Below are 20,883 nucleotides of genomic sequence, written 5' to 3'. Positions count from 1 at the left end.
AAAAATTTGTTGCTACAGCAACATTTTTGTGAAGTACCTGTGGATTGAAAATGCTTATTATACACCTGAATAAAATCCTTGAGGGGTCCAGTTTCCAAAATGGGGTCACTTGTGGGGGGTTTCTGCTGTATAGGTACCCAAGGGGCCCTACAAATGTGACATGGTGCCCGCAATTTAATTCAACTTTTCCAAACTTCAAATGGTGCTCCTTCCATTCCAAGACCTCCCATTTATCCAAACAGAGGTTTTTAACCACATGTGGGGTATCCCTGTGCTCATAAGAAATTGGACAACAACCTGTGGGGTCCACTTTTTGTTGTTGCCTCTTGAAAAAGTGAGAAATTTGATGCTAAAACAACATTTTTGTGGAAAAAAATGAAAATTTTCAATACGGCGACCTAAGCTTATCAAATTCTATGAAGTATTCATGGATTCAAACTGCTCACTATACACCAAGATAAAAGCCTTGAGGTGTCTTGTTTCCGGAATAGGGTCACTTGTGGGGGACCTCCACTGTTTAGGCACCTTATCTGCTTTCCAAATGCGACTTAGCAACCGCTAATGATTCCAGCCAATTGTGCTGTCAAATGCCGTGCACCCAAACAGTTGATTTCCACCACATATAAGGTATCAGCATACTCAGGAGAAATTGGACAATAAATGTTATACTGATTTTTTTCCTTTTACTGTTGTAAAAAAAAAAGCTATCTGGTTAAAATAACAATTTTGTGGTAAAAATGTATTTTTTTTATTTTCACAGCTCAACATTATAAACGTATGTGAAGCACTTGGGGGTTCAGGGTACTCACCAAACATCTAGATAAATTCCGTGAGGGGGTCTATTTTCCAAAATGTGGCCACATGTTGAGGAGCTTCACCGTTTAGGCACCTCAGGGGCTCTGCTAATGCAACATGGCGTCCGCTATTGATTCCAGCCAATTTTGCAGTCAAATGGCACTCCTTCCCTGCCGTGTGCCCAAACAGTTCATTTCTACCACATATTAGGTATCGCCAAACTCAGGAGAAATTGCACAATACATTTTATGCTGAAATTTTTCCTGTTACCCTTGTGAAAAAAGCTACCTGGTTGAAGTAACAATTTTGTGGTAAAATTTTATTTTTTATTTTCATGGCTCAACATTATAAAATTCTGTGAAGCACCTGGGGCTTCAGGATAGTCACCAAACATCTAGATAAATTCCTTGAGGGGCCTAGTTTCCAAAATTGGGTCACGTGTGGGGGGTTTCTGCTGTTTACTTACCTTAGGGTCCCTCCAAATGCGACATGGTGCCCGCAATCTTTTTCAGCCCTCAGAACCCTTCAGACCACATGTGAGGTATCAAAGTGCTCCTACGAAAGTAGGTAACAAATGTTCGGGTCAAATTTTTGGAATTACCACTTGAAAAAGTGAGAAAATTGATGCTAAAGCAACATTTTTGAGAAAAAAATGAAAATTTTCAATATGACAACGTAATGTTATCAAAATCTGTGAAGTACCTGTGGGTCCAAAATACTCACTATACCCCTAGATAAAAACCTTGAGAGGTCTAGTTTCTAAAATGGTGTCACTTGTGAGGGGTTACTGCTCTTTAGGTACCTTAGCGGACCTGTAAATGCAACATGGTGCCCGCAATCTATTTCAGCCAAATTTCCTTTCCAAAATTCAATATTGCTCCTTCTGTTCCGAGCCCTCCCATTTGTCCAAAGAGAGGGTTCTGACCAAATGTAGGGTATCGGCGCATTCATAAGAAAGTGGGTAACACGTTTTGGGGTCCATATTGTTATTTTATTTCTTCTAAAAATTAATCAATTTGGGTTAGAGCAACATTTTTAGGTAAAATTTTATTTTTTGCTTTTTTTCACTCCACATTGCATTAGTTCCTGTGAAGCACCTGAAGGGTTAATAAACTTCCTGAATGTGGTTTTGAGTACTTTGGGGGGTGCAGTTTTTAGAATGGTGTCATTTTTGGGTATTTTCTGTCACCTAGGCCTCTCAAAGTCACTTCAAATGTGATGTGGTCCTTAAAAAAAATTTTTTTGTAAATTTTGATGTAAAAATGAGAAATTGCTGATAAACTTTGAACTCTTCTAACTTCCTAACAAAAAAAAATTTTGTTTCCAAAATTGTGCTTATGTAAAGTAGACATGTGGGAAATGTTATTTATTAACTATTTTGTGTAACAAAACTCTCTGGTTTAACGGTATAAAAATTCAAAAGTTGAAAATTGCTACATTGCCAAAATTCAATTTTTTTCATATTGTCCAAAATTTGGTACTAACATGAAGTCCAATATGTAACGAAAAAACATTCTCAGAATCACTGGGATCCGTTGAAGCGTTCTAGAGTTATAACCTCATAAAGTGACACTGGTCAGAATTGCAAAATTTGGTCTGGTCATTAAGGTGAAAATTAGCTCCGTCACTAAGGGGTTAAGGTACACAGGAAAAACTATAATATATAGAGAAGCTTCCTAGTATCAGCTGTGTTGGCTGAGGCACCGCCCCTTCTGGTCACATGGTATGATGTCATCACAGGTCCTTCTAGCCACCATGATTTATAGCCATAGTAAAACGCCTCTATAATGGAATTAGCATATATAATAGAAAGGGGGAGGAACAACAGGCAGAGGGGCAGGCAACAATATCAAAACCCACCCCAGCTATTAGCTGCTGTAGCTGCTGTCAATCAAAAAACTGTTCATTTTACAAGCTTTACTTTCTTGTGTTTTAAAAACTTTACATCCTAACTGACAACTAAAAGTATGTATAGAATCAGCATGATAGCACTGGCTTTAGATTACATAGGAAAATCCTGGTGATTGGTGCCCTTTAAAGGGGTTGCCCATTATTTAAAAAACTCCCTTCCCACTCCACATTTCCCCCATTTAAAATAAATAAGCCTATACTCACCTTCTATGCCTGTGCAGTTCCAGTGGTGTCAGCGCTCATGTTCTCTGGGCTCATGTCACCGCCAGCTTCTCTCTCCCTGCCTTCAGATGCAGGGCTGGTTAACAGGAAGTGAGCAGCAGCTACAGCTCTCAGTTCCTGTTAATTAACTAATTTGTCAAAAGGCAGGGGGAGAGAAGCCAGCAGTCATTCGATGCTGAGCTCACGTGACATCACAAACTCACATGAGCCCAGAGAAAATGAGCGTTGGAACTGTGCAGTCATGGAAGGTGAGCATAGGCTTATTTATTTTAAGTGGGGGAATCGTGGAGTGGAAAAGGTTGTCCAAGAAGTGGACAACCCCTTTAAAGTTGAGGCTGGCAGTAAAATATAGTCTACTACATCTTGGAACCCTCCTCCAATAGGCGTACATGGTTATTAATGATGTACAACAGAGCATACTGTGACTCCATCTCCATCATTATTATCGATGGCCCTATCTGTGCATATGCCCGAATCCCATTTTGCATGGGTTTTATGTATGCCCCAAAAGAGCCACAGAACATAAGGTAAAACTTGATGTGAACTTTGTATAATGGTCATGCCATGTTTAGTGTTTAGGTTTGGTGGGTACTTTTCAAATACAAAGCCTCTTTCAATATATTATAAAGCGCTCTTTCAGAATGCACAGTGTCATGGTTCGGGATTCTCCTGAGCCTCAAACCGCACCTGCCCATCCTCCATCCACTTCTGGGGTGCCTGCTGTCTCCTGTACAACCTGTCTGCCGCTCCTGATGCCTGGCTGCTAGGCGTCAAGTGTCTAGGGTGGTCTCTGTGTCTTCAGCGGCTAAGTCCCTGAATTGCCCTGCACGTGTTCCCACTGCCTCTCCTGGCTCTAACTGTGGGAATTGCGCTACTGTGTATGCGCGTGATGTCACCAGTGACGGAGAGGCCAGGAGGGGATCCGTAATGGATCTGACCTCCTGGTGACCCCAGCTAAGGCTGGCGGAATCCTGCCATTCCGGCAGCCTTAGCTGGAGTTACCAGGAGGTCAGATCCATTACGGAATCCCGTCCTGGCGGACCCCAGCGCTAGTGGGAATGCATCCTTACTTTGCAATAAACTTTGAAAAGTATTTTTTTTTAGTTATTCCATGATAATTGTAAACAGGCCTAAAAGGCCCCAGGTGCGTGAATATGGGGTAGTCCCAAAAAAAGGTTGTTATACCAAAATGTCTGTAACATAAAAATATATGAATAACTGGAAATTACTAACAACTAAATACCTGAGGATTACCTAGATTTTCAAAATTCAAACTAAAGTACTTTTACAGAAAATAGAAAACAAGTAACCTGGCAGGCCTGCGAGGCCCCAGGTATGCGTTCTAGGGTTAACAACGGTGAGCCCTAGCGCTAGTAAAAGGGAAGATGGACACCTCCTCCACTTACCTGCCGCTGTTCCCTGCACTCCTAGCCAGTCCCTATACAAGTTCCTCAGCTGTCGCCGAGCAGGGACCTGAAGCCCTGAGTGACCCTATCATAGTGCCTGGCTAAGGAGTAGGCAAGTAAGGAACACTAGCACCATGGCTGCACTGAAACAACACACCAGAGAAGGAAGACAGATGGGGAGAAAACACTACAACTGTTGCAGTCAGCACCAAGACTGCACCCATCACAGCAACTTCAAGAGAGAGTTTCAGCAGCTCCTTCGACCTCCTCGCTCAACATCCATATGGCAAAGAGAATAACTGGCACCCCCTGCTGGTAGCAGAGGGTATACAAACAGACTGGGATTGGTCCCAAACTGGAAACACCTGAGCTGGTAATTACCTTGCTTGCTGGCAAGGAATACTGACATTAACCCTCCAACTGCCAAAAGAAAGGAAACAGGTTTAATACTGAAAGTCATGAATGGAAATGACTCTCAAGTCAAAGATCTGTCAAAAGTGTCATATAGCAAAGAGTCTCATATAGCAGAGAGATGACCGTGACAGTACCCCCCTGTAATGAGAGGCCTCCAGACTGTCAAGATGGAATGTACAGTGACTACAAGTAGTATTCAACCCCCTGCAGATTTAGCAGGTTTACACAATCGGAATTAACTTGGCATTGTGACATTTGGACTGTAGATCAGCCTGGAAGTGTGAAATGCACTGCAGCAAAAAAGAATGTTATTTCTTTTTTTTTCTTTTTTTTTTTTTTTTTTTAAATTGTGAAAAGTTTATTCAGAGGGTCATTTATTATTCAACCCCTCAAACCACCAGAATTCTGTTTGGTTCCTCTAAAGTATTAACAAGTATTTCAGGCACAAAGAACAATGAGCTTCACATGTTTGGATTAATTATCTCTTTTTCCAGCCTTTTCTGACTAATTAAGACCCTCCCCAAACTTGTGAACAGCACTCATACTTGGTCAACATGGGAAAGACAAAGGAGCATTCCAAGGCCATCAGAGACAAGATCGTGGAGGGTCACAAGGCTGGCAAGGGGTCCAAACCCTTTCCAAGGAGTTGGGCCTACCTGTCTCCACTGTTGGGAGCATCATCCGGAAGTGGAAGGCTTATGGAACTACTGTTAGCCTTCCATGGCCTGGACAGTCTTTGAACGTTTCCACCCGTGCCGAGGCCAGGCTTGTCCGAAGAGTCAAGGCTAACCCAAGGACAACAAGGAAGGAGCTCCGGGAAGATCTCATGGCAGTGGGGACATTGGTTTCAGTCAATACCATAAGTAATGTACTCCACCGCAATGGTCTCCGTTCCAGACGAGCCCGTAAGGTACCTTTACTTTCAAAGCGTCATGTCAAGGCTCGTCTACAGTTTGCTCATGATCACTTGGAGGACTCTGAGACAAACTGGTGTAAGGTTCTCTGGTCTGATGAGACCAAGATCGAGATCATTGGTGCCAACCACACACGTGATGTTTGGAGACTGGATGGCACTGCATACGACCCCAAGAATACCATCCCTACAGTCAAGCATGGTGGTGACAGCATCATGCTGTGGGGCTGTTTCTCAGCCAAGGGGCCTGGCCATCTGGTCTGCATCCATGGGAAGATGGATAGCACGGCCTACGTGGAGATTTTGGCCAAGAACCTCCGCTCCTCCATCAAGGATCTTAAGATGGGTCGTCATTTCATCTTCCAACAAGACAACGACCCAAAGCACACAGCCAAGAAAACCAAGGCCTGGTTCAAGAGGGAAAAAATCAAGGTGTTGCAGTGGCCTAGTCAGTCTCCTGACCTTAACCCAATTGAAAACTTGTGGAAGGAGCTCAAGATTAAAGTCCACATGAGACACCCAAAGAGCCTAGATAACTTGGAGAAGATCTGCATGGAGGAGTGGGCCAAGATAACTCCAGAGACCTGTGCCGGCCTGATCAGGTCTTATAAAAGACGATTATTAGCTGTAATTGCAAACAAGGGTTATTCCACAAAATATTAAACCTAGGGGTTGAATAATAATTGACCCACACTTTTATGTTGAAAATGTATTAAAATTTAACTGAGCAACATAACTTGTTGGTTTGTAAGATTTATGCATCTGTTAATAAATCCTGCTCTTGTTTGAAGTTTGCAGGCTCTAAAGGTCCAGTCACACTAAGCAACTTACCAGCGATCCCAACAACGATAGGGATCGCTGGTAAGTTGCTAGGAGGTTGCTGGTGAGATGTCACACTGCAACGCTCCAGCGATCCCACCAGCAACCTGACCTGGCAGGGATCGCTGGAGCGTCGCTACACGAGTTGCTGGTGAGCTCACCAGCAACCAGTGACCAGCCCCCAGCGCCACGTGGAAGATGCTGCGCTTGGTAACTAAGGTAAATATCGGGTAACCAACCCGATATTTACCTTGGTTACCACCGCACGGAGCTACACGTGCAGAGAGCAGGGAGCAGCGCACACTGAGCGCTGGCTCCTTGCTCTCCTAGTTACAGCACACATCGGGTTAATTACCCGATGTGTGCTGCAGCTAAATGTGCACAGAGCAGGGAGCAGCGCACACTGCTTAGCGCTGGCTCCTTGCTCTCCTAGTTACAGCACACATTGGGTTAATTAACCCGATGTGTGCTGCAGCTACATGTGCACAGAGCAGGGAGCAGCGCACACTGCTTAGCGCTGGCTCCTTGCTCTCCTAGTTACAGCACACATCGGGTTAATTAACCCGATGTGTCCTGCAGCTACATGTGCACAGAGCAGGAGCCGGCACTGACAGGGAGAGCGGCGGAGGCTGGTAACTAAGGTAAATATCGGGTAACCAAGGACAGGGCTTCTTGGTTATCCGATGTTTACATTGGTTACCAGCCTCCGCAGAAGCCGGCTCCTGCTGCCTGCACATTTAGTTGTTGCTGTCTCGCTGTCACACACAGCGATCTGTGCTTCACAGCGGGACAGCAACAACTAAAAAATGGCCCAGGACATTCAGCAACAACCAACGACCTCACAGCAGGGGCCAGGTTGTTGCTGGATGTCACACACAGCAACATCGCTAGCAACGTCACAAAAGTTGTTCGTTAGCAGCGATGTTGCTAGCGATGTTGCTTAGTGTGACGAGGCCTTAACTTATTTGCATCTTATCAAACCTGCTAAATCTGCAGGGGGTTGAAGACTACTTGTAGGCACTGTATATGACTGGTTGTTCACCTTCAATGCAAATAAACCCTTATGTCTACCAGAAATGCATGGAGGCCCCGAAGACACCAGACATCTCCTGAGCGCCAACCTGTGAACAATCTTATAGGCGATATGTCCTGGGGATAGCTCCAGCCGCACGGCTGTAGGACTGATAATGTCTGCAACACGATATGGACCAAGACTCTTAAGACCGCTTTACACGCTGCGATATCGGTCCCGATATCGCTAGCGTGGGTACCCGCCCCCATCTTTTGTGCGACACGTGCAAATCGCTGCCCGTGCCACACAACATCGCCCAGACCCGTCACACATACTTACCTGCCCGGCGACGTCGCTGTGACCGGCGAACCGCCTCCTTTCTAAGGGGGGGTTCGTTTAGCGTCACAGCTGCGTCACTGAACCGCCGCCCAATAGAAGCGGAGGGGTGGAGATGAGCGGGACGTAACATCCCGCCCACCTCCTTCCTTCCGCATAGCGGCCGGGAGGCAGGTAAGGAGAGGTTCCTCATTCCTGTGGTGTCACACGGAGCGATGTGTGCTGCTGCAGGAACGAGGAACAACCTTGTTACTGCTGCAGTAACGATTTTTGAGACTGGACCCCCATGTCACCGATGAGCGATTTTGCACGTTTTTGCAACGATGCAAAATCGCTCATAAGTGTCACACGCAACGGCATCGCTAATGCGGCCGGATGTTTGTCACCAATTCCATGACCCCAACGAGTTCGCATTAGCGATGTCGTAGCGTGTAAAGCCCCCTTTAGGCTAAGAACGCACTTTGCATTTCCACCTGCGTTTCAGGTGCTTTTTTTTTTGAGAAGCACCTTTTTCATGCCAAAAGGCATGCATTTTGATTTTTCAGCAAAGTCAATGGAAAATGGTGATTTTCAGACCGCACTTTGCGTTTCTAAACGCTGTGTTTAATTTGCATATTTTGTGGCAAAAACCATGCATTCAAAGAAGCAGCATGTCAATTGTTTTTGCCATTTTGGGTGCGTTTTGCTAACATTGAAGTCAATGAGAAATGGCAAAAACCAAGATTCCTTCAAATTCCTGCGTTTTACCTGCTTTTTATGTGCAGAAAACATGCGCTTTGGACTTCCAAAACGCATGCTTTTTGGACATCAAAATAATGATTTGATATGTCCCTTTACACACACACATAATCCGACAATTAAATTTAAGAAAAATATGCATTTTTTGCTATTAAAAAATGTATATTACCGCTATAATTTTATGAAATATATCTATTTTCATTATTTTTCCCATTAATAAAGATTTGATCCTTTTTTTTCTCTTTTTTCATTCTGTTTGACTGTTTAAACTTCATTTAGCAGTGTCTTGATGTTCAAAACGCATCCGTCAAAACGCAGGTGGAAAAGCATGTAAAAAGCGCTGTAAACGCATCTAAAACGCGGTAAATAGGCATGCGTTTTCAGTGCTAAAGTTCTGAAAAAGGCAACTTTGGGCAAATCAATTAAGCTCAAAACGTGCGTTTAGAACTGCAAGTAGGAGAACGCAAAGTGCGTTCTTAGCCTTAAAGCCCTGAGCCCCGGACGCAGACTTTCAAGTGATGTTATTAGTTAACACCCATACATAATCATTCATACACGATCCGGACCTGGACATTTATGTCCATGCATGTGTTTGGAAACTAGTAAACTCACTGAAGAACCCAAAACAAAAGTATCACCACACAACTGTATAGCCATACACTCAGGAATCATGGCCGCCCCCTCACACCTCCTCTCCAGGGTGGTGGGAGTGGTCCCAAACCAGAAACACCTTGCTGGTAAGCAATACTGACATTAACCTTACAACTGTCAAAAGAAAGGAAACACATTTAATATTGAAAATGGAAATGTGACTCAAGTCCAGGATCTGTCACAAGTCTCATATAGCAGAGAGACGACCATGACACCTGTCTCTGTCATGAAACGAAATGCATTGGATCCAGGTAGGTGCCAATAGGGGAGCATGACTGAGTTTTCTCTTTTTTACATATCCCACCCATTGTTAGCCTTCCTTAAGTCATAAAACATATAGTAATAAATATTTTGAACCATCAAAATACATATATATATCACTAAATAGCAATAGAGTTGTGTACTTGTAAAGACGAATTGTGTCTGCAGCTTGTTTAAAGAGAACCTGTCACGTGTGAAAACGCTATTAACCTGCAGATATGGGGTTAATCTGCAGGTTAATAGTGCTTGAAATCTGCCTGGTAACTAAATATTGAATCCCACTGACGAGATAAAATTAACTTTATTCCTCCCGGCAAAATTCAGATTTCAGTCAAGGGGGTGGCGCCAACGTGGGTTCAGTCACCGGTCTGTGTATTGAGAGCATTGGCTGTAACTATGCCCCAACGCACTGACTGTCAGCCAGATGTAATGCTAAATCAACTCTCCATACACAGAGCAATGACTGATCCTGCGCTGACACCGCCCCTGTGAATGAAACCTTAATGCTGCTGGGAGGAAAATATTTAATTTCCTCCCGGCAGCGAGGTTCAATGTGCAGGTGCCAGGCAAGTTTCAAAAGCTATTAACCTGCAGATTAAACCAATATCTGCTGGTTAATAGCATTTTTACATGTCACAGGTTCCATTTAAACTTCAAGGAAGCCTCACATTGTATGTACAGTACACAAGTCATTCGTGCTTGGTGGAATGTCCTGTGTTCAGAAATACCTTCACGAAGTATAAAGAGTAGGGTAGATTGTAAATTGGAGAACGAATTTCTAAAGCTCCTAATGTAAGTGCAAACATTGCTCTGTCGACAGTAACATATGTGGACGTGATCATTTTTATACTTTGCCTTTGACATTGTTACAATGAGTTTCTCCGGTGTACCGTGAGTGCAGTGCGATTTTTTTCTCGCCCCATACACTTGAATGGGTGCGAGAGAAAGAGTCTCGCATTACAGTTGCAGCATGCTGCGATTGTTTTCTCGGTCCGATTAGGGTTGAGAAAATAATCGCTCATGTGCGTTGACACACAGGCTAATATTGGTCCGAGTGGAATGCGATGTTTTATCGCACTCCACTCGCACTGTTTTTATCGCCATGTGGCTTAGGCCTAATGCTGTGATACTGGTTTAGGCTGGGCCAAAACATTGAGCCGCAAATATTTATTCTGCTACTTTATTCTCGTTATTGATCCATTGATCCACTGATTGGCCTATTAATCCTTTTTTTTCCTACCATTTCGTATATAATCTTCTAAATATACTTTATTGCATCTAATAAAGTGTTGTGTTTTTTAAGAATTAAGATTTCTCTTTTGTTATGAGGGTACTTATGCTTTCTGTGAAAATATAGAAAAGGCAACAAATATGTTATATCATTGCCAGCTCTCATTGCTGTGCTGATATTTAAATTAACCTTACATTCTACAAAGTTCTTAACAAGAGAGGATATATTCACTATGCCTCCCTATGACGTACAGTAATCTGCGAGGCCTGGATGCAGCCGTATGTCCCAACATTTAGTGAAGAGTTTGCAGACAGAAAGAAGAGAACCGTATGGTGAGCAATAAGGGGTTACAAGGGTACCACAAGAGAGTGGTCCCTCCTATTTCTGGTGTCAGGAGATTGCAGCGCAGGGCTACATGCATACTTGCATAGGTTAATACTGCTGACTATTAAGATTTCTATGAGTTTGGTGCTGCAAGATTTAAGTAGTTCTGGTGGTCTCCTAAAACTCTGGTGGAAAGCTGGAATCAGCTGTTCTGAGTTTTCTAATTACCACTGCTATAAAGACTCCTCTTTCAGGTCAGGGAATTGCTAGTAATCATACCTCCCAACTTTTAAAGAAGGAAAAGAGGGACAAAGTTTGCGGCGCGCGTAGCGCGCCGCGGCAAATTTTTAGGCCACGCCCCCTAACCACACCCATTTCACAGTCACGCCCATATCCACTCCCCATCCACACCCATTCAGCACAAACACGCAGGCAGCCGGCGGGCCTCCAGCACGGACACGCAGGCAGCCGGCGGGCCTCCAGCACGGACACGCAGGCAGCCGGCGGGCCTCCAGCACGGACACGCAGGCAGCCGGCGGGCCTCCAGCACGGACACGCAGGCAGCCGGCGGGCCTCCAGCACGGACACGCAGGCAGCCGGCGGGCCTCCAGCACGGACACGCAGGCAGCCGGCGGGCCTCCAGCACGGACACGCAGGCAGCCGGCGGGCCTCCAGCACGGACACGCAGGCAGCCACAGTGAGGCGGCCGGTCGCCCGCACAGTGAGGCGGCCGGTCGCCTTCACAGACAGGCGGCCGGCCGCCTTCACAGACAGGCAGCGGGCCGCCCGCACAGAGAGGTGGCCAGCCGCCCGCACAGAGAGGCGGCCGGCTGCCCGCACAATGAGGCGGCGGGCCGCCCGCACAGACAGGCGGCGGGGGGCGCCCGCACAGACAGGCGGCAGGGGGGCGCCCGCACAGACAGGCGGCAGGGGGGCGCCCGCACAGACAGGCGGCAGGGGGGCGCCCGCACAGACAGGCGGCAGGGGGGCGCCCGCACAGACAGGCGGCGGGGGGCGCCCGCACAGACAGGCGGCGGGTGGCGCCCGCACAGACAGGCGGCAGGGGGGCGCCCGCACAGACAGGTGGCGGGCCGACCGCACAGACAGGCGGCCGGCCGACCGCACAGACAGGCGGCCGGCCGACCGCACAGACAGGCGGCCGGCCGACCGCACAGACAGGCGGCCGGCCGACCGCACAGACAGGCTCCGGCCGGGGGTGAGGGGGGAGGGAGGGAAATCAGCGCTGGGGAGATTAGTTTACTGTACCAGCAGCAGCACAGGCAGCGCTCCTCTCTATGCCACGTCTACTAGGATGGTAGGAGGGAAAAGCAGGGAGGCGGAGAGAGAGTGGGTGGGCGGAGCCCGGGAGCCGGCCGTCCCGCCCGTGGCAACGGGACAAACAACGTAAAGCGTGAAAGTCCCGCTGTATCCGGGACGGTTGGGAGGTATGCAGCATGTTAGAATGTGTACATAAGATCCCGCTGGTGGTGGCCGCAGCTTATAGGCCCCAAATCTGGTGACAGGTTCCCTTTAAAGTGAACCTGTCAGGTGCAATATGCACTCAGAGCCAGGAGCAGTTCTGGGCACATATTGCTAATCCCTGCCTAACCGTCCCTGTATACACTAGCATAGATAAAGAGATCAAGAACAAATATTTTTAAAGATCTTATATCTTATGCTAATGAGCGCGGGGACTAGTCCGAAGGGCGTTACTTCACTTGGCTAGTCGGCTCGCATAGCATGTTAGCATGTTATTACGCCCCTGTGTGAGTACTAATACGCTATGTGAGCCGACTAGCCAAGTGAAGTAACGCCCTTGGGACTAGTCCCCGCGCTAATTAGCATAAGATATAAGCTCTTTAAAAATACTTTTTCTATAGATGCCTTTATCTATGCTAGTGTATACAGGGACAGTTAGGGAGGGATTAGCAATATACACCCAGAACTGCTCCTGGCTCTGAGTGCAGATTGCACCTGATAGGTTCCCTTTAAAGGGAAACTGTCACCAGAAATTTAGCAAAAAAAATAAAAGATTCCCCTCTGCAGCTCCTGGGCTGCATTCTGGAAAGGTTCCTGTTGTTATTGTGCCCACTTTGAGACCTAAAAAAATACTTTATGAAGTCTTACCTTTTTGTATGCAAATCTGTTTTTATGGTCACGGGGGCGGGCTGCCTGGCGTCCGTTATTCCCCCTCCTGCCGCTGTACGCCGTCCCCCATTGCTCATTTCCATACATGAGGACGCCTTCCTCATGTAACTGTCCTCCTGAAGTTTTGTGCATGCCCAGTGCCACTCTCGCGGGACTGAGCACTGTGCAAAGTGTGAACGCTTTTGAGGTGATTGCGCAGGCGCGAGATTATGGGCGGCGCTGTGATTGTCATCAGCAGCGTCATCCAAGTACCCACCCATAATCTCGTGCCCGCGCTTCTCACTCTGCCTCCACCGTTATGCGCAAGCACTGTCCATATGAACCATGTTACCTATTACCGTGGGCGCGAGATTATGGGCGGCGCTGTGATTGTCATCAGCAAAGTCATCCAAGTACCCGCCCATAATCTCGTGCAAGCGGTAATAGGTAACATGGTTCATATGGCCAGCACTTGCGCATAACGGTGGAGTCAGAGGGAAAAGTGCGGGCACGAGATTATGGGCGGGTACTTGGTTAACGCTGTTGATGACAATCACAGCGCCGCCCATAATCTCGTGCCTGCGCAATCACCTGAAAAAGCGTTCACATGCGCAAATCTTCGGGAGGACAGTTACATGAGGAAGGCGTTCTTGTGTATGTAAATGAGCAATGGGGGACTGCGTAAAGCGGCAGGAGGGGGAATAACGGACGCCAGACAGCCCGCCCCCGTGACCATAAAAACACATTTGCATACAAAAAGGTAAGACTTCATAAAGTATTTTTGTAGGTCTCAAAGGGGGCACAATAGCAACAGGAACCTTTCTAGAAGCAGCCCAGGAGCTGCAGAGGGGAATCTATTACTTTTATTGTGAAATTTCTGCTGACATGTTCCCTTTAACTGGTAGGGCAGCCAGGATAAAGCAGAGCTGAAGTTGTTGGGAAGCTAGGACCCAGCAGCTCTGCTCCACAGGCAGGAGACCACTGATCGGTAAGCTAATAGAAGCCTGCAGATGTCACTCTGCATAGGTTATTGTCACTGCTATCTGCAGGAGAGAGAAGAGCTGATTGCACGGTCTCCTCAGCGTCCTGACTCCCCGTGTATCTGCAGCAGTGAGAAGCCGCACAGGGGGAGTCAGAGAACAGCTGCAGAGAAACGCAGGCTCCAGGACTGGGGGGGTCGGCTCTGGGGGAGGGGGGGTCGCTCTGCTGCAGGGGGATCGCTCTGCTGCAGGGGGTGATTCATACCTCAGCAGCAGTCACAGGAGTAGGTGCGCGGTCGGCTCTGTAATGAATAGAAGGGAGAAACAGCGAGGCGGGGCTACAGTGGGTGGGTGGAGCCCGGGATAAACAGCCTCACGGGCGGGACCCGGGATCAAAGGCTCAGAAGAGGGACTGTCCCGCTGTATCCGGGACGGTTGGGAGGTATGCTAGTAATAGCTTTTGCTAAGCTAGCCTCTTGAACTGTGTTTCTCAACTCCAGTCCTCAAGACCCACCAACAGATCATGTTTTCAGGTTTTCCTCAATCAGGTTTTCAGGATTTTCTTAATGTTGGTGATTGAATTATTCCCTGTCTAATATTGAGGAAAGCGTGAAAACATGATCTGTTGGTGGGTCTTGAGGACTAGAGTTGAGAAACACTGCTCTAGAAGGAACATGTGAGCTTTGGACAAGGAAGTAATTTTGGGATCTGTAGCTGGCGTTTGCTATTTGAAAGCTGTGTTGTGTTTGGTTTGCCTCACTGGTCCATTCCTCATTGCTCCTTCCTGTAGTCTGGAGTACCTTGTATGATAGCTGTTTCTTTTACCCGTCTGTCTTATCCTCTCTGTGTCTTTAACCTAGAGTGGGGCTGAAGTATCCACTGCCCTGCACACTAGTCAGGGCTGAGTTCAGGAAAAGACAGGGATAGAAACGTGACCGCTGCACAGGATGAAAAAACCCATCTAAGGAAGTTAGGGACCTCAGGGATGCTTAAGGTAAGTGTCAGGGGTTTCCCCCTCCTTATCCTTGCCTAGTGGCAGTGTATTCCTTCCCTTTGTCCCGCTTTGCGCTGACCTTGGTGGAGCATGATAACCAGGAGCTTTCCTGGAGAGGTATCTGGTGCCTATCATCAGACAAGTCCATCCTTGCTATCATCCACTCTGGTGAAGGCTGATAAAGCACTTAGGGGTACTTCACACACAGCGAGATCGCTACTGAGATCGCTGCTGAGTCACGGTTATTGTGACACAGCAGTGACCTCATTAGCGATCTCGCTGTGTCTGACACTGAGCAGCGATCTGGCCCCTGCTGTGAGATCGCTGCTCGTTACACACAGCCCTGGTTCATTTTTTTATTGTTGCTCTCCCGCTGATAAGCACACATCGCTATGTGTGACAGCGAGAGAGAAACAATCCTGAATGTGCAGGGAGCAGGAGCCGGCATCTGACAGCCTGCGGTAAGCTGTAACCAAGGTAAACATCGGGTAACCAAGGTGGTTACCCGATATTTACCTTCGTTACCAGCCTCCGCAGCTCTTACGCTGCCAGTGCCGGCTCCTGCTCCCTGCACACGCTAAGCTAAGCAGTGTGCGCTGGTAACTAAGGTAAACATCGGGTAACCATACCCGATGTTTACCTTAGTTACCAGTGTCCGCAGCTTCCAGACGCCGGCTCCATGCAAGCGCAGCGTCGCTTGCACGTTGCTGCTGGCTGGGGGCTGGTCACTGGTCGCTGGTGAGATCTGCCTGTTTGACAGCTCACCAGCGACCATGGAGCGACGCAGCAGCGATCCTGACCAGGTCAGATCGCTGGTCGGATCGCTGCTGCATCGCTAAAGTGTGAAGGTACCCTTAGGGGCACTTTGCACACTGCGACATCGCAGGTGCGATGTCGGTGGGGTCAAATTGAAAATGACGCACTTCCGGCATCGCATGCGACATCGCAGTGTGTAAAGGCTCGATGATACGATTAACGAGCGCAAAAGCGTCGTAATCGTATCATCGGTGCAGCGTCGGCGTAATCCATGATTACGCTGACGCGACGGTCCGATGTTGTTCCTCGCTCCTGCGGCAGCACACATCGCTGTGTGTGAAGCCGCAGGAGCGAGGAACGTCTCCTACCGGCCTCACTGCGGCTTCCGTAGGATATGCGGAAGGAAGGAGGTGGGCAGGATGTTTACATCCTGCTCATCTCCGCCCCTCCGCTCTGATTGGCCGCCTGCCGTGTGACGTCGCAGTGACGCCGCACGACCCGCCCCCTTAACAAGGAGGCGGGTCGCCGGCCACAGGGACGTCGCACGGCAGGTGAGTGTGTGTGTGAAGCTGGCGTAGCGATAACTTTCGCTACGCCAGCTATCACCACATATCGCTGCTGCGACGGGGGCGGGCACTATCGCACTCGGCATCGCAGCATCGGGCTGCGATGTCGTAGTGTGCAAAGCCCGCCTAAGTCATGCCCCTCTCAGGGTAAGCCTGATTCTGGGAATAATGGGTTCACATCCCTCTCTTCTCTCCATCACTGTACCCTGACAGGTGGCCAGAGCAGTCAGCAGTGAGGTATAGTTTTTTTTTCCCTAACTTAAGTACATATCTGAGTTACAAATAAAGATACAAAATATATTTACAGTAGTTCTAAACCCGCAGCCTGCCTGTAGTAGACTTCTTCAGCTATAGGCAAGCTTGGTCTTTCCATATCACACTGTGATCATAGTGTGTAAACACAGCTATGGTCTCTAGTAAACTAGAAGGATGACATAACACCTCCTGCGCTGTCAATCCGCTACTCTTCAGGTATCAGATGCCTTTGTAAACCTTCTAGAACACCTAATAGATCAGGATAAACCAGTTTCAGCTCAGACCAGTCAATAAAAATAAGTGAGTTGATTAACTGGCTCATACTCACAGAGAAGCTTTCTATTCCCAGAGGTCTGGATCAAGAATTCTGTCAATAAACTCAGTAATTGTTTCTTTTTCTGATCCACTGTATTCCTTTCATACGTAGAAGAAAATTAGGTTTGCATATAGTTCATTAACCATATCAAATAAATCATATAAATGTTTAAATGACCCCAGATTTTATATGGATTCCATGATTTACATACATTTAGTAATAAATATATAGGAAATAATCTGATTGCTATTGACTACCACTGTATTGTAATCCTGGTGTCTCTATACGGAATAAAGTGCTGACTGTATACATTTGAAGTACTTTCAATCTTTCTTGTAATAATGTACAAAGATTAGAGGGTTTCTAAGATTTTCCTGTATTTTCTAGTTGTAACCTATTCATGGATTTTATTATTTGACCGGTAAGGGTCCAAAAACAAGGGATCTACAGGATAAATTAGAAATTGTAAAACATATGTGTGCCAGGAACAAGCTATGTTCCTGTTAGGTATACAGTAAACCCATTAGTTTTAAGACTATGAAGGCAGGGATGGAAACAAACAGAAGAGGGCCGTTGTGCAAGAACACCATATTGGTCCTTTGCAGTCCAATAATTCATCATAATGTACAATTCCACCTGCTTTGAAATTAAAAGTTGGGCACTTTACCTCTTGGGCTCCTGTTGCACCAATGATATGTTCACCCCTATATGTGTGCATTATTCTCAACCAGCAGTTACCTGATTTTCTTGGACAGAAAAACTTTTAGAGCAAGGGGGAACATATGGTACTTCTTAGATATCTTGTTCCTTTTCATATATATATAAAAGAAGCAAATATAAGGGTTTTTAATTGATGCAATGTTTTGGTAAATTTTACATAGATTATGAGATATTTGGTGTTATTTTTCTGATTGAGGACATTTTTCAATCGAATATATTCTTTCTCAATTATTCTTTAGATTCTGAGATATTCGGGGTCAGTTTTCTGATTGGGGCCATTTTTCAATTTGACATATTCTTTCCCAAATATTCTTTAGATTCTGAGATATTTGGGACCATTTTTCAATTTGATATATCCTTTCCCAAATATTCTTTAGATTCTGAGATATTTGGGGTCATTTTACTGATTGGGGCCATTTTTCAATTTGAGATATCCTTTCCCAAATATTCTTTAGATATTAGATATTTGGGGTCATTTTCCAGATTGGGGCCATTTTTCCATTTGATATATCCTTTCCCAAATATTCTTTAGATTCTGAGATATTTGGGGTCATTTTCCTGATTGGAGCCATTTTTCAATTTGACATATTCTTTCCCAAATATTCTTTAGATTCTAAGATATTTGGGACCATTTTTCAATTTGATATATCCTTTCCCAAATATTCTTTAGATTCTGAGATATTTGGGGTCATTTTACTGATTGGGGCCATTTTTCAATTTGAGATATCCTTTCCCAAATATTCTTTAGATATTAGATATTTGGGGTCATTTTCCAGATTGGGGCTATTTTTCCATTTGATATATCCTTTCCCAAATATTCTTTAGATTCTGAGATATTTGGGGTCATTTTCCTGATTGGAGCCATTTTTCAATTTGACATATTCTTTCCCAAATATTCTTTAGATTCTAAGATTCTAAGATATTTGGGACCATTTTTCAATTTGATATATCCTTTCCCAAATATTCTTTAGATTCTGAGATATTTGGGGTCATTTTACTGATTGGGGCCATTTTTCAATTTGAGATATCCTTTCCCAAATATTCTTTAGATATTAGATATTTGGGGTCATTTTCCAGATTGGGGCCATTTTTCCATTTGATATATCCTTTCCCAAGTATTCTTTAGATTCTGAGATATTTGGGGTCATTTTCCTGATTGGAGCCATTTTTCAATTTGACATATTCTTTCCCAAATATTCTTTAGATTCTAAGATATTTGGGACCATTTTTCAATTTGATATATCCTTTCCCAAATATTCTTTAGATTCTGAGATATTTGGGGTCATTTTACTGATTGGGGCCATTTTTCAATTTGAGATATCCTTTCCCAAATATTCTTTAGATATTAGATATTTGGGGTCATTTTCCAGATTGGGGCTATTTTTCCATTTGATATATCTTTTCCCAAATATTCTTTAGATTCTTTGATATTTGGGGCCAATTTTCCATTTGATATATCCTGTCCCAAATACTCTTTAGATTCTGAGATATTTGGGGTCGTGTCTTGATGGGGGCCATTTTTCAATTTGATATATCTGTTCCAAAATGTTCTCTAGTTCTAAGTGTGAGGAAGCACAAATACCTTATAACATATATGTGCATGTTTTCCTGGTCAGGTTGAAACTTCTGTCTTCAATGCGGTACCTACTGAACCACCCATCTTGTTGAAGGCTCTGTAAAATATGTCCCTAAAAGTCTTAAGATTTACTTGGAAGGAAACACAAAGCTTCAGGCAGTATTACTGTATTATAGTGACAGATGTTGTCATAAAGAGGCACAGCTCCGGCTTACAGCTGTGTACTACATGGCATTCCCATTGCTGTTTAACAGGAGGAGAACAGATGTTCACAACTTGTCAGCTCTGCAGACACACAACAGGACCTTCACTGGGCTCCAGCTCTACCAGAAGAGTGTAGAAGACACAGAAATCACTCACAGCTTTCTCTATTCTCTACAAACATTCATTGTGCAAACATAAGTATAAAAGCCCTGAGCTAGGTGTGAAATTCTACAACATGGCAGTAAATAGGACCTTAGACACTGTTCTATAGCTGCTATGTACTATTACAACATGAATGTGTCTGTACACGTTAACCCCTTTATTGCCTCTCCTCCAAGGGTTATAGATCATTTCATTCTACTTGAAAAATATTAATAATCAGACGTTGAACTGTTCGGTTCCATTTAGTTACAGGAAAAATACATCTTTATCTTGTGTTAGCTAGACGATAGAAAACTAATCAAAACTGAGAGTCCTCAGTGGTTGACAATGAAAAAATAGGAACAAATACTAAGCTTCTGAGACTACTCAACAAATTCCACCTGAGTAGTGACCTGAGTAGTCTCGAAAGTTTGCTATTCTTCATCTTTTCAGTAGTTATTAAAATGTATTAAGTACTGAGGACTCTCAATTGTTATTATTTTTTTTTTTGTTTCATTTACACTTTTTTTTGTTAAATTTGCTTCTGCAAATGCTGATTACAACCAATATGGCTTTTACTCTGGTCATACTAGAAGCACACTAGCTCCATGAAAGTGGAGATCCATTCCAAGTTCTCTTTGTTCCCATGACAGCCTGTGGTGAGAACTAGTGATGAGCGAATACTAAATATTTGGGTTCAGGTTATTCATACTGCATACCTAGTACTATTCCAATATTCGTCACGAATAATGAACCTAAAGCAAGTCAATGGGGAACCCAAGCATTTTTCTTGGAAATCTTCAAGAAAAATGCTCGATTTCCCATTGACTTGCATTAGGTTCATTATTCATGACGCCATGTGGGTTTTATTTAATCTGGAATCCATAAGAAGGATCATTCCCACATAGTCATGCCAAAATATTTAACAAAAAAGTATTTGTCATGATTAACGAACCTAGTGCAAGTCAATGGGGAACCCAAGCGTTTTTCTTGAAGATTACCCAGAAAAATGCTTGGATTCCACATTGACTTGCTTTAGGTTCTTTATTCATGACAAATACTGGAATGGTGTGGTACAAATAACCTGAACCTGAATATTTAGTATTCGCTCATCGCTAGTGAGAACCCCTTATGGATATGATCTCCATAGGTGCTTGAATTTTGGCAAACAAGGAAATTGAGGAGCACTCATCATAAAAATAGGATGGACCTCAT

At 45.1% G+C, this 20,883-nt stretch overlaps 1 protein-coding gene across 16 annotated transcripts in view; it reads left to right on the top strand.

Annotated features, from left to right (window-relative positions):
- The window catches only part of SOX2 (SRY-box transcription factor 2), a 1,239,357-nt gene that overhangs the window by 1,166,294 nt on the left and 52,180 nt on the right, over positions 1–20,883 (top strand). Inside the window, exon 1 of one of the 16 annotated variants that reach the window (XR_012751681.1) lies at positions 15,117–15,134. The exons of the other annotated variants lie outside the window; for them this stretch is intronic. The gene's annotated coding sequence lies outside the window, so the exon portion shown is untranslated. Of the gene's footprint in view, positions 1–15,116; positions 15,135–20,883 lie in introns of those variants that run through there. 16 annotated transcript variants of the gene reach the window in all.

Source organism: Anomaloglossus baeobatrachus, chromosome 3 (assembly GCF_048569485.1).
Source record: "Anomaloglossus baeobatrachus isolate aAnoBae1 chromosome 3, aAnoBae1.hap1, whole genome shotgun sequence".
NCBI lineage: Eukaryota > Metazoa > Chordata > Amphibia > Anura > Aromobatidae > Anomaloglossus > Anomaloglossus baeobatrachus.
Note: the sequence above shows the minus strand (reverse complement) of the source record. Positions and strands in the feature narration are given on the sequence as shown.